General features: G+C 35.3%; 1 protein-coding gene and 1 non-coding gene across 2 annotated transcripts in view; one reads left to right on the top strand and one right to left on the bottom strand.

The window, feature by feature from the left end:
- The window catches only part of LOC118269321 (matrix metalloproteinase-2), a 160,878-nt gene that overhangs the window by 7,326 nt on the left and 140,610 nt on the right, over positions 1-12,942 (top strand). The gene's annotated exons all lie outside the window — the stretch shown is intronic.
- On the bottom strand, positions 2,805-2,877 carry Trnak-cuu (transfer RNA lysine (anticodon CUU)). Its single transcript has one exon. It is a non-coding gene; the product is annotated as a tRNA-Lys (tRNA).

The raw sequence follows: 12,942 nt of genomic DNA, 5'->3' as shown, positions 1-12,942 counted from the left end.
AGATTTCTGGACCCTTCAAATGACGGATTGTTAAATTCTTTGGTCATAAACTATTGTCATATAATATGACAATTTCATAGTACAAGTATACGAAAGTATATACTTAAAAGCTTTCGTCATGCTTTTCATAGCTTAAATACCAATACATACTAACTTCCTAGGTATTACAAATGGTTTTGCCTACGCAAATTAGCCTATGTCCTGCTTCGTACTCCAGTAATAGTACGGTAGTAATACAACAAACTTACATAATTTTGCATTTGCTTTATTAGTTAGAATTTACATGAACCGTAACAAACAAAACCTTTTACTTACTCTTAGTACATAGCAGAATATAGTCCAGTAAAGTAGTGAGGTGCAATCAGAATTGCACTTTCCTAGCAGTTTGTCAGTCGTGTGGGAGGATCGAGTATTGTCCATGCAATCTAGGCGCGTCACTATATCTTAGCTGGTGGCTGGTGGTGGAAACCGGCTCGTTCGTAGCCGTAGCACTAAGCTACTGAGCACAATATCCCGGGTTCAATTTTCGTGATAGATGTGAACATGATTGTGTTTCGATAGGTTAGTAGTTCAGTACACGTGCTATACATCATAATTTTTATAGTTCTTACATAAACAGTAAACATCATTATTATAGTTCTTATATAATGACTTAATAATTACCTAACCATTACAATTTCTAAAAAGCTATGAATATTTCATCCATAAATAAAATATTTCCAACAATTTGTTTCCAATAAACTTGCACCAATAAAGGCAATATAGGTATTATAATTATGTGTAATTGATACAACTTTATAGACAGGCTTAATTGCCATCCTTCAGTTTTACAGGGGTCGTTATACAACAACAATAATTATTAGTAATTTACAGGATAATTGGAAAAGAATTCATGATAAATTAAATCATAAACAATTATATGAAATACTAATTATAATTATCCTTTTGCCTAGTCAAAATTAGTAATTAAAACTGAGGTCTAAACAGGACAATGGGTATTATAAAAGTTGTCATACGGCAGCTAATGCACGTATACCACCTCATTAACTATGCATAAAATAATAATTAATAATATGTAAAGTACCTACCTAATTATACATTTGTGCAAAATTAATTTTCCGGTTTACCTGTATAGAATTTACTAGCTACTTCCGCGCGGTTTCATCTGCTGTGCTGGACTCCTATTGGGCATAGCGTAATGTTTTATAGCCCTCGATAAATGCACTATTCAACACAAAAATAATTATTCTAATCGAATAAGTAGTTCCGGAGATTATGGCGTTCAAACAACCTAACAGATTCATCGGGTTTATATTAGTATAGAAGTATAGATAGTATAGAATAAGATTTATCTCACGTACATCCCTGATCTTGTTGGAATATTAAAATACTACTCCCTAAAAAGCAAACCTATTGAAAGTCATACCATACAGTAATTATCATTGTAATTCTAACACATATAACTATGTATAACAAACAAAAAGTGACCTAGACATTACAAAAAAAGATACATGCGAATCATAATGAAAAGGGGGTCACTTTTTATATACAAAAGTAACAGTACGTAAGACAAGTCTTTTTGTAATTTTAACATATAACTACATCCGTACTTGGACTACTGCTCCGTACTAAAAAACCTGTTCAAAACACACATTTATGACAAATAAGTACTTACTCGTGAATACTTAAATCTAATCAATATCACTGTAGTTACTAGGCAGCTAAACTAATACTAGTAGTAGCTAAACTAAGACCTATCAATCTCCACATCAGTCTTGCACAATCCTGGACAGATTCATTTAATGCACTAAATTCTGGCCAGCATGTCAACCTACTCCGTTTTCTCAAATTTCTTTATTCAATTTGCCACTTTATCCTTTTGATATACAGTCGAAAATCCAGTGAAATATATTGATGTAGTAGCCTGATCTGCTGGCGACTGTACTAAAGTCTGTAATACACGTGTGTGGGTGACGTACTACGAAACAAAAGGTGTCTGGGCCCGGCCGGCAGACTATACACTATACAGCCAGTAAATGCCTTGCAAACTGCACGGGATCTGCATTGTCTGTCTTCCCTTACGCTATACGACAGACCACTTTACTTAGATGTCTGCACCTGCCTCTACTTGTACATACATCTAAAGTCATGAATATTTTGGTGAGATTGTGTCTACGTAGTGCTGAATCAAAGGAAATAAATAGTTGAGTTAGAAGATTGCTGCGTTCTAGTATATGTATAAAAATAGTTTTTGTATTGAAAAAGATATGTAATGAATGCTTGAAATGTTAGAATCCAACTAACATCATAACACAAGATGACCCATCTTAATCTTACCATAAAATATGCTATGAACTCAAAATGTATATCAAAACAGACTTAATACTCTTCCTAAGTTCATAACAACAAATCAAGGTTTATAGTGTCTATGAATAACTAAGCATTGTTTTATGTTAATTAATAATTCCTTGGTACACTGTAAGGACAGAAATCCGCGAACGATGTTACCATATTTCGTGAGTCGCAGTGTAATGCCTAACTAGAATACATATTATACATACATATGTATGGTACTTTTAATGCTGTTTAAATGACCGACATTGTATGATATTTAACAGAAATGAGGTCACATCTGACTCTAACATGCGGCGCTAACATTGATCTAAGTGATAAATGGACATAAATTCACACATCTTCTCGAAATACAACGAAACTATAAACTATTGCTAAAAATATATGTAGACAAATGTTTTAGCATTGGTTATTATCAATCATCTGAAAAAAAGATTGAACAAAAAGTATTGCGCCCAACGTGGGGCTCGAACCCACGACCCTGAGATTAAGAGTCTCATGCTCTACCGACTGAGCTAGCCGGGCTTGTCACTGGCTTGCGAAATAGTCTATCATTTTTAACTACCTTCATTCATTATACATCATGATTCCAATTTTAAAGTTTTTGTATTTTAAAATATACGAGTATTTTATATTTATATCTTTGAAATTAGCGATAGAGATCCCAGTTAATGAGTTTGTTCTATGGCAAAGTTAATTTACTAAACAATACGAGTGAAAATTTAACGTGAGTCATAATTAGATTGAAACTGCGCTGGAGGCCATCGGTATTGACCCAAATATTCATTCCGCTATCTATAGCATCCTATTCGACACATTGTTTCGACAAAATCTCGCTCCATACTGTCTGCAATTTATCAACCTAATTTGTGATAGAATGTTTCACTAACTAGATAATTTTAGCAATGAATCATTTCTTTTCTATTTTTGCTAAACATCCTATTTGAATACTACGAGTATTCAATCTATACCGCCAGTATCATTTATCAATGATGTTAAGATCTGTAGAACTATCCTACGTATTGCAATCACATATTTTTTTAAATTAATTACTTAATTTACTTACTTTAATAACTTATTTTACTTTTATGGTTAGAGCTACGTTTCCATAGCAACAGCTAAACTCTCCCAACTTAATTACAAACTTCGCTCATACTAAACTAAAGTTGTTTTTCACAAACACGATCTTTACTAGTTTGTTATATAAAATTCGTGACTAAAATATTGAAGATATTTCCAAAGAAAATCTTGAAAAAATATTAGATTTAAATAATTCAGTTTATTTAGTTAATTTATTCACGTACTAATAGTGAAACTTAATCAAACTCTGCCCTCACGGTTAATGACTTTATTGTCCGTACTCGCATGAATGCGCCGCCAATTGGAATTTGCATTTTAGACCCTACCCTTCAATACCTACACTGGGTACCTACGTACTGATCCCACCGTTTGATGATCACCCTGTTAAGTCTCTACATCAAAGTAATACACTGAACTACCTACGGTCACCTATCGAATAAAAACCTAATAGATAAAACGTTATTTATCTTGCTTCGTCCTTTGTTGCTGTTTAACCATTTTGGGTTTGATCTTCGATAAAAAATATATAACGGTACGCCTTTTATCCCTAAAGGGGTAGGCAGAGATGCACATTACGACACGTAATGCCGCTATACAATGTACACCCACTTTTCGCCATTTGTATTATAAGTCCCATGTAATAGGGGTGAGCCTATTGCCATATACTGGACACAATTCCAGACTCCATGCCACTACTGAGAAATGTTCGAAACCCGAAAAAAGCCCAATTATACTTTTTCCGACCCGGAAACCGAACCCGACACCCCTTGTCCGGTAGTCGCACTTCCGACCACTCGACCAACGAGGCAGTCGTTTAAAAATAATGAAAAAAATCGTACTTACACCTTCGCCTACCCCTTCCATAAGTATAAGAAATGGCAATAAGTCCCTATCAGTTTACTTGACGATATAATTTCTAGAAGCTGTAGCGATAAAACCGGCATAGCATGCAATAAGCATCAGGATTAAAGTACTAATTAAACAGAAATAGATCAATGCCAACATTAGCACACTTCAAACTCGATCGTTAGCCATCTCACACCATATTCGGCGAAACCTAGATTTCCAGGAAGCACTGATAACCTAGATATTATAATAACGTTACAATTTACATACCGACTTTGAGTTCAGCTAATCATTTTAGGTACATCCTATGCCTATGTACTACTTGTTTCATAGTTGGCGCCAGACATTTAAATTAATAGATTATTTTTTAATTGCCTGCGACACCAGAAAGGGTTTATGACAATAAGGTCTTGTAAATTCCAGACTAGGTGTTTTTTAAGAACACATTATTTGTCCACTTAGCCAGTACCAAATAAAAGAAGAAAATAATTTTCTAAAAGGTTGACCAAATTGTCAGTACTATTCGTGTATGAAAATAAAACAAAAAATAACACGTCTGTAAAAACGCTAAATAAATTCCATTCCCCTTGAAAAAAATGCAATAAATTAAAGTGTCATAATATTATAAGAAAACAAAAGTTTCCTTGAAAATTTACAAGTGAATTTTATTTCGCATTAACATGTATTTTATAAGTAGTAAGTCGGCTTTAGATTGCAGACGTTGATAATGAGTTTGGTTCTACGAATTATACTGAAACTCACTATATATTATGTGTACCTACTTACATGTAGGTATAGACTCATAACTTATGGTCTCATGAGTAAACTAAATGTGTTTCAGAACGGACATTCAATGAATTCTGGTTACTTTTAATCCATTAATATGTATCCAATTCAGTAGTTCTAGTGTGTTGAACCACACTTCACGCTGAGAAAAATATTTGTTGAATGTTTAATAATTGTATGAAGTATTTCTTGAGATAATATTGATTTTATAATATTTTTACAACATTAAATAGTAACTAACACATGTGCTTGAATGGACATTTTTAAAGAAAATATAAAGAACTGCATGAAAAAGGGTCAATGTACTTATTCCAAAACTTCTAATACATATAAAGAACAGTTTTATCTATGCGTATAACAATATTCAAAGACTCGATAGTGGCTCGTCAAACGCCCGTGGAGATAAGACGACGAGATAACAAGGCCGAAAACTGATAACAATGACATAAGACACCACTCATTATCTACTGCAAGGTGCAGTAAACATAACTGTGCCACTAATGAGGCTTGGGATAAACATTACACTCTATTTTAGATGAAAGGAACATTCATTCATTAACAATAATTAAAACTAAATAGTGGATAAAATCTGATATCTATTTAGTGTTATCTATTGAGTCAAAGAAATACTTAATTGAGAAGGCAGATGATGTTGGACTGTATTGTCGTTGTCTATTTACATATAAATGAACACGTTGTAAAGTTGAGGAAGTGCATGACTTTCAAAATCTTGTTCAAATTGAGTGCAAATGCAACTCTGGGAGCCTGCCGAATGGCATGTTGACCGGAAACCGCATCTCTGAGATAAATTTAGCCACAAAGAGGACGGACATACAAAAATAATGCTGATACTAACCAGTGAGACAGAGACAGATGTATTTCAGTTGTTCAGCTGTTGAATAGGCCTGCACTATTTACATGTGAATCAACGATAATTGGGTTATTCATACGATGTTGATAGCAGCTCAGTTTTTGATCAATTCTGATGAATTTGCATTTCAAATTACGTTTGTCTTGATTAGATTACTAAAAAATTACTTGCTACGTTTTAATGGTTAGCAAACATTTCAAGTGTCTTTGCACTCTAGGCCGCTGGCCCATAAATAAATAAAGACAGCTATAAAAGATAAGTTAAAATAGTCTGAGAACTTGTTGAAGTAGTTTAAATTCTCGCGTGCAAAGAAAACTGAAGTGCTAAGGTGTGAAAGAAGCATTAGAAGCTTTAATGTTAACTACACAAGCCCCCAAAACAGACGCAGCTGGAATATTTGCTGACATAAAAACAGTTTGCAGTAAAAAATACAGGTGAAGTGACTCTGACGATAATACAAAGCCTCCTTTATTTACCCGGTGTTAAGTATAAACTCAACACTGAATAAACAAAGCTTGCTAATGAAGATACTTATGATAAGGAAGTAACACTTGCTTTACTAAACCGGCATAATCAAGATCTGCTCGGACGATAACACCATTGTAATGTAACATGCAAAAATATATGCGAACACTAATTTCAATTCAGGACGAGTCTCGGTTCGAAAAATTAACAATGTAAATTGTAACAATTAATTGAGGGTATGTTTGAGCACAGTGCCACCAACTATTCACAGATTCGTCAATTAGTATTCATTGCTTGTTCGCTACCGACTCCCAGGTGAGCCCGGACACTATTCAGCGCAATGTTCCGGTGACTCACACTGCATCCGTCCAAATATACCGATTCCCAAACAATTTTAAACTCTATCACCATCCAATAAGCCACAATACGTATGCAAATGCTAATCGTGTTAGTAATCTAACTCCACTATACCGCTTTCCCATTGTTATGCCAAATGTGTTTCTGTATATTTTTAGACTATTCTTTAAACTTTATATCCATGAGGTCGAATGTATCGTTGACCCATATTTTCTTAAGTATCTACAAAATGGTTTAATGTGAATGCCACTATGGAATTGGAAATTTTAAATTCTTCATCAAGAACAATATTTTCTTTGCGTTCGAGAGTATTTTCGTTTTCGATAAGAATTACTCACTCGCGTGCGTCTCAAAATTTAGTTGGATGTAATAACAATGGTGGCACTTCTTAGAACGAGCGCATTTAATTTGTTGGTTTTAATTCTGCTCATAATTGTGGACGATGAAGATAAAATTTTGTTGAAATGTTTGAACTTCAGTGAGTAATATTTACTGCCACTTCTTTGTAAAAACATAAGACTTTCCAAGATTTTCGCAATTTTTATTCGTAATATTATAATAAAAATGTTGACATACACATTGGATATGGTTTGAGTTATCATCTGAACTAAATCAACGTGCTATTTTCTTAAAAATAAATGTTCAATATCCAAATAGGTTACTATAAAATAATTTTCAATGTAACAAACAATTTTCCTTGTATCTCTTCCAACAAAACATTTCACGCATTCTCCTTATGTCACAAGCCCTCATCAGGTTTCACTAGAACTACGTACAGCTGACCGAAAAGCTAACGAGTGGCAACGAAACTTTACGGGAGAACAGTCTGAAAGGCGTTTGAGGAAAGGTTATTTTGGCTTGCATCGTTTTTGAGGCTTGAAGGCGTGTCGCCTGTGTGACCAAGTGTACTCTTGTCGTAGTTGCTTTGTAACCTTAAAAGTGCATACTGCATTCTGTTACCCGCTGTTTTAATATGGTCAAGTTTATTTCTTGGGTTCGTTACGTGTTCTCTTCGGCCCATAGCACATGGCGTATTTTAAACGCGCAGGCGACGCGCGTATTAGGAACGCGCGTCTTCGGCGCCGTAGACGCCGATTCTTGCGTTTGCATTGATGATACAAGCGCGCGCATGAAGCGCGTATACGCGCAGTAGAAGCGCGTACAAATGAGCGGGGTAGAGATAGAGGGGGGGATGCGCGCTCACGCCACCACTGCGCCGCCCGCGCCTCAGTTGCAATTATTTTATTGTGTGCTGCGCATGTATTTAGTAAAATGGAACCCTTCGACACCGACCGTTTTATAACAGAAATACACAATCGTCCAGTTACATGGAATTCACTACTACCCGAATATTCAAACAACGTTTAAAAAATTACCAATTTTTTAAACGTTGTATGATAATGACCACTCAATCTTCTTTCACTCGTAAATGGGTCTATCCAAAAGATTCGTTTATTTTTGTGTTTTTTTCTTTTAAAAGTCTCACTTATTGTAATAAGGGCTAAACATTACCAGGTCTAGATCAGTCCAGGTGTCGAGGACGATTTCAAAATGCGCGATGCGATTTCAGAATTTAGCTAAGTTTAGGCAAAATTAGCATGAAACTCTATGGCAATTATAACGTACTTAATTAAATGTCTAAATTTTTGTTGTAAGCGTAATGAAATTGTTAATGTCACTATAGTAAATTAAAACATACGAAACAGAACAATTAGTCTAATAAGAAACACAGACAAATTAGTTAAATGAAATTAATTAGTAGACAATAACACTTTGGCAAGTGTCCCAAATGTTTGCCATTGATTTGAGGAACATGTATCTAGTTACTTTAGACTACGGAGAATCTTGGTTGTCTGGCACAAATCCGGTAGTTCCAAAACAAATGTTACTTTACCATCAGTTCTTCGCTTTGAGCGTTTAATTATGGTAATACTGTGAGCTACTTCCTTGTTCCTAAGTTCCTAGTTAACAATGTCTCGTTTTGTATAAACCTGTTTCTTAACTATTATTGATCTCTTTTCTGCAAGCTAGAACGTAAAATAATGAGAAGCATCAATTTACAATAAAAGCATTATTTCAGGCCTATTCAAAAATAACGTTGTATCCTAAAAACAATTTCATTGTTCCAAACAGACCTATCTTCCGTTTAGTGAAATACTTTTTATACAAATATGTTTATGTGAATTGAATAGTACCTACCTCCTTTTATATGTCTCCTCAACTCAATTTCTGTTATCGATCGCCCGCTTCCGCTTATACACTGTGAAACGTCGTATATGGCTGTACGTGACTAGAGTTCACATGTAAACGAGCTTTTTGCATAATTTATTAATACCTGTGTGAAGTGACCGTATAATTTATTTATTTACAAGTCCACTATAAAGTGTTTTAAGCCATTCAATGTTTTACTTTTTACTACAATTTCTGTGGTATTGTTCACGACATTGTATTTCAATATTAAGCAACTACGGTACCAATAGTTTTGTTGCTTCCATGAATCATCGTTACAATCTAAAATTAATTTCTAATTACACCAATCGACTTGGTGATTCAGATACATTGAGATGCACATTTCGAAAGATGCAGCTTCCGTCTCGATCGGGTTACAGTGGACTGCTTGCACGGTTCATAAACTATGCGTAGTCAATACGGTTTAAATACAAATATGTATTTAATGCACGCAGACAGGGCGCGCGGGCGGCCGGCGCGTGCGCGGCCTAATATTATCTCTAGCTGCGGACATAGTGCGCAAGAGATAGCGGAAGATAGCGATTTTATTGGCAGAGTAACAATAAGTGTAATTATTATAGCGATTCATCTTACACTAACAAATAAATTAAACTGCAAATGAATGAGTTTTTTAATAGTCTGAACATTCTTAAATTCTTTACTTTCCTTAGAATTGATCACCTATACATTTGGAAACGAGAATTCGGACATAAATTCTGACCCTCCTCTAATTATTCTATTTGTCGCTGAAGAATGTCGAAGTCCGCCCATGCACTACGGGTGCAGTCTTAGTCTAAGTTTAGACAGACGCAGCGAGGGGGGCTACCTGTGCCTGAGAACTATAAATGTACCCACTTTCACCGCTCGAGGGCGTGACCCGTCCCACAGCTGATGTATTGGCGAATGGGAGCAACAGATCACTGGTTTAGCAATAAACACTAAAACACATGCTTTACACCTATAATGATGTTCATTATACTTCCTTGGTTTGGCTTCTATCTTGTAGCTTTATGATTTGTTGCTGAACCACAGTTCTACAGTTGTTTTTTCTTTGCCTTAGAAGAAAATGTTTCTGTTCAGTGAAGCATGGTTCTAGAGCTTTTAATCAGAAAATAACAAAGTCTATTAATAGAGCTCTCTCTTTGGATCTCTTACGAACGTACACAATTTCAGTAAATGATACATTCGTGTTTACGAAGTATCTTTTAATAAATCTTTAAACAACACTAGCATGTCTATTGATTAATGTAGAAATATATTGTCCATGTTTACAAAGTTAAGTAATTTAAAGTGGTTTATTTACATAAGAAAGTAACAAGTTACTTATGATATCCACTCTGCCTTGAGATTAGCACACTTAAAACAGGAAGCTTACAAAACTAGACTACAAACTCAACTGATAATAATAATTATGTAGGTCTTAACAATGAATACGTAGAAATAACAAATATAATAGAGCAGAAAATGATTTTAATGTATTTTAGGAACATTTGTTTGGATTAGTTCTAGCCTTATTCCACGCTTTGATGTGCTTTCTGTACTACAAACAACGGACGTTTTCCACAAGCCGACAACGGCACGTTTGCGGCTTTTTCAACGGTCCGGAATACAGAATGATGAAAAGTTAAATATTATATTCGTATTTTATTTTTATATCATCCTGTAACTGTGTCATGGCGGGCTCAAAAGATAATATGTATAAGGACTCACATAGAAAAAGTATGTAACCACGTGGATTGCTGTTTGTCGATTTACAGTACCTAAGTTAACGTGAGCGTCCAAGGTAAGCAGTGCATAAAAAAGTCAGTAGTGTAATTTTGCATAGTTTTTTTCCTATTTCTACCTTAACATTTCGATACTGTATCGTTCTATTATTGAATTGTACTATCCAGCTGGTGGAAAATTCCCCCAAATTCATTGTATACAATAAAATAAAGATAAAGCTCCAGTTTTCCATGTCGTTGTTATCAATTGTTTCGAAAACCGCACACTAACCGCACGTCAATGTAATTTATCTTCGTTGATAGCCCTTTAATTTGCTTGATAAAAGCTCTACTTTTTACAAATAAAACCCTTAGAATTTTAAACATTTTTAAATACGTCTACTTTCCCTAACTACAAATATAAATCAGTCATAGTCTTGTACCCACGACTAGACAGACGTAGTACCGTCTTAAGGGAACCATACATTATATTATTCCGTGTAGCTTCACGACACCGTTCCCTCACGGCACGTCATTAATTTACTTTCATCGAACAAGCTTTTATGACAGCAGTTTGTAGAGCATATCGGTTAGAGCTGTATTTGTAAAGGTCGGCGGTACCCCACGCCCTTATAAATAGATAGGCACCCCTGGGGGTTGTAAAAATGCGCCAAAGCCCCCCAGCTATATATCAAGATATCGGATTCCGTACGTGCCCACTTCCTGTAAGATAGTGCAAGAAAAGAAGGTATTTTTAATTATCTACCTACATTATCTCGAGTAGTCTGCGTTTACCGATGCGATAGAATGCTGGTTCCTTTATCTGCTGACTGTACGCGCTCCCGTTATTTGTATTCCGACGGTACGCCGGCAACGAAAGAATTGCATTTGTATAATGTTTGCTAGGTATTTGCATTACCTACAGGTCGCACAGCATTTTCATTAGCCTCGAGTAGAAACTTGTGATTTAAAATGTAAAACAGGCAACTTTCATTGCGTCGTAAATATTTTTTGTAATTAATTTCTATGAGGCTCGCTTTGTAAAAGGATGAAGGCTGAATATAAATATATTCATCATCACGTACGGACGGCACGCAATATTCGTAGTCGCGGCAAAGCTTAATGAATGCTACATAAGAGTATTCAGCCTGGCCTGGAACGAGATTTCCACTGCTTTATGTACGCCGAATTCTTGTTACTCATTTTTGCCACAGAGCAAATTAATCCGACCACACACTGTGCCACAAATAACATCGGTTAAAGACTTATTTAACTCCAAATCTGCTATTTACTTAATTAAGAAATGTGTTTTAGCGCAAATATTTCTTCAAGTGTATTACGAAATGAGGATGAATGAAGATTACCTTGAGCGGGTTCTTAATGAATCGTAATAACCAATGTTCGTGCGAGTAGTACATGAATATTATTCAATGGAGATGCCAACAATACTCCATGGCGGGCGGGAAGCGCAATCGATTGCCGGGGTCAACGGCACGAGAACTGACCTTTGAACCAGCTGATCGAACATTATAATTTATTTTGTAAAAAAACTTTATTTAAATAATGCAATTTAATTTATTAAATAATTTGTTTAATTATTCGAGCCGTTACAGAAATTTGTTCCATATAAATGTCATCGTTTGTCTCTTTAACTGCAAGAAAGCAAATCAACAAAATAAAGGGGCTAAGAATCAAGATACACAAGATAAAGACCCGACTTCTGTCACTGAAAAGTGAAAACAGATGTTATTGTCGCGATCCGTCGAGTACTTACATACAACGTGCTCACTCAAACGCTCACTTATTTTACAAACTTGAGTCAAGAAGCCGTTGTTTTATGTCTGAGAAAGATGTTGAAACAGTGACAGATGCCTGTTATATGCAACTCTTAAATTAGCTGCACAAATAACGAAGCAAGAACGTGATCTACTTACATATATTATGTACTAGCTTCCGCCCGCGACTCCGTCCGCGCGGATGTCGGTCTTCGCGTGGAAGTTTTATTTCTCCATTTTGAGTAACTCTGACATTGACATCTTATAAATATCTATTGGACCCAAATACGGCGAGGCCCATAATAATTAGGGAGATTCCTCTATTGAGCTACTGCTGTTGAGCTCGCGTTCTGTAGAATAAAACTGAAAAATAAAGATTTTTTCTACGTATTTTTCCAGGATAAAAAGTATCCTACCCAGGATAATAAGGTATAATTATGCCAAGTTTGATCGAAATCGAACCGTTAGTTTTCACGTG

This window comes from Spodoptera frugiperda, chromosome 2 (assembly GCF_023101765.2).
Source record: "Spodoptera frugiperda isolate SF20-4 chromosome 2, AGI-APGP_CSIRO_Sfru_2.0, whole genome shotgun sequence".
In the NCBI taxonomy this organism is placed as follows: Eukaryota; Metazoa; Arthropoda; class Insecta; order Lepidoptera; family Noctuidae; genus Spodoptera; species Spodoptera frugiperda.
The sequence above is the reverse complement of the archived record's forward strand: the minus strand, read 5'-3'. Positions and strand labels throughout refer to the sequence as shown.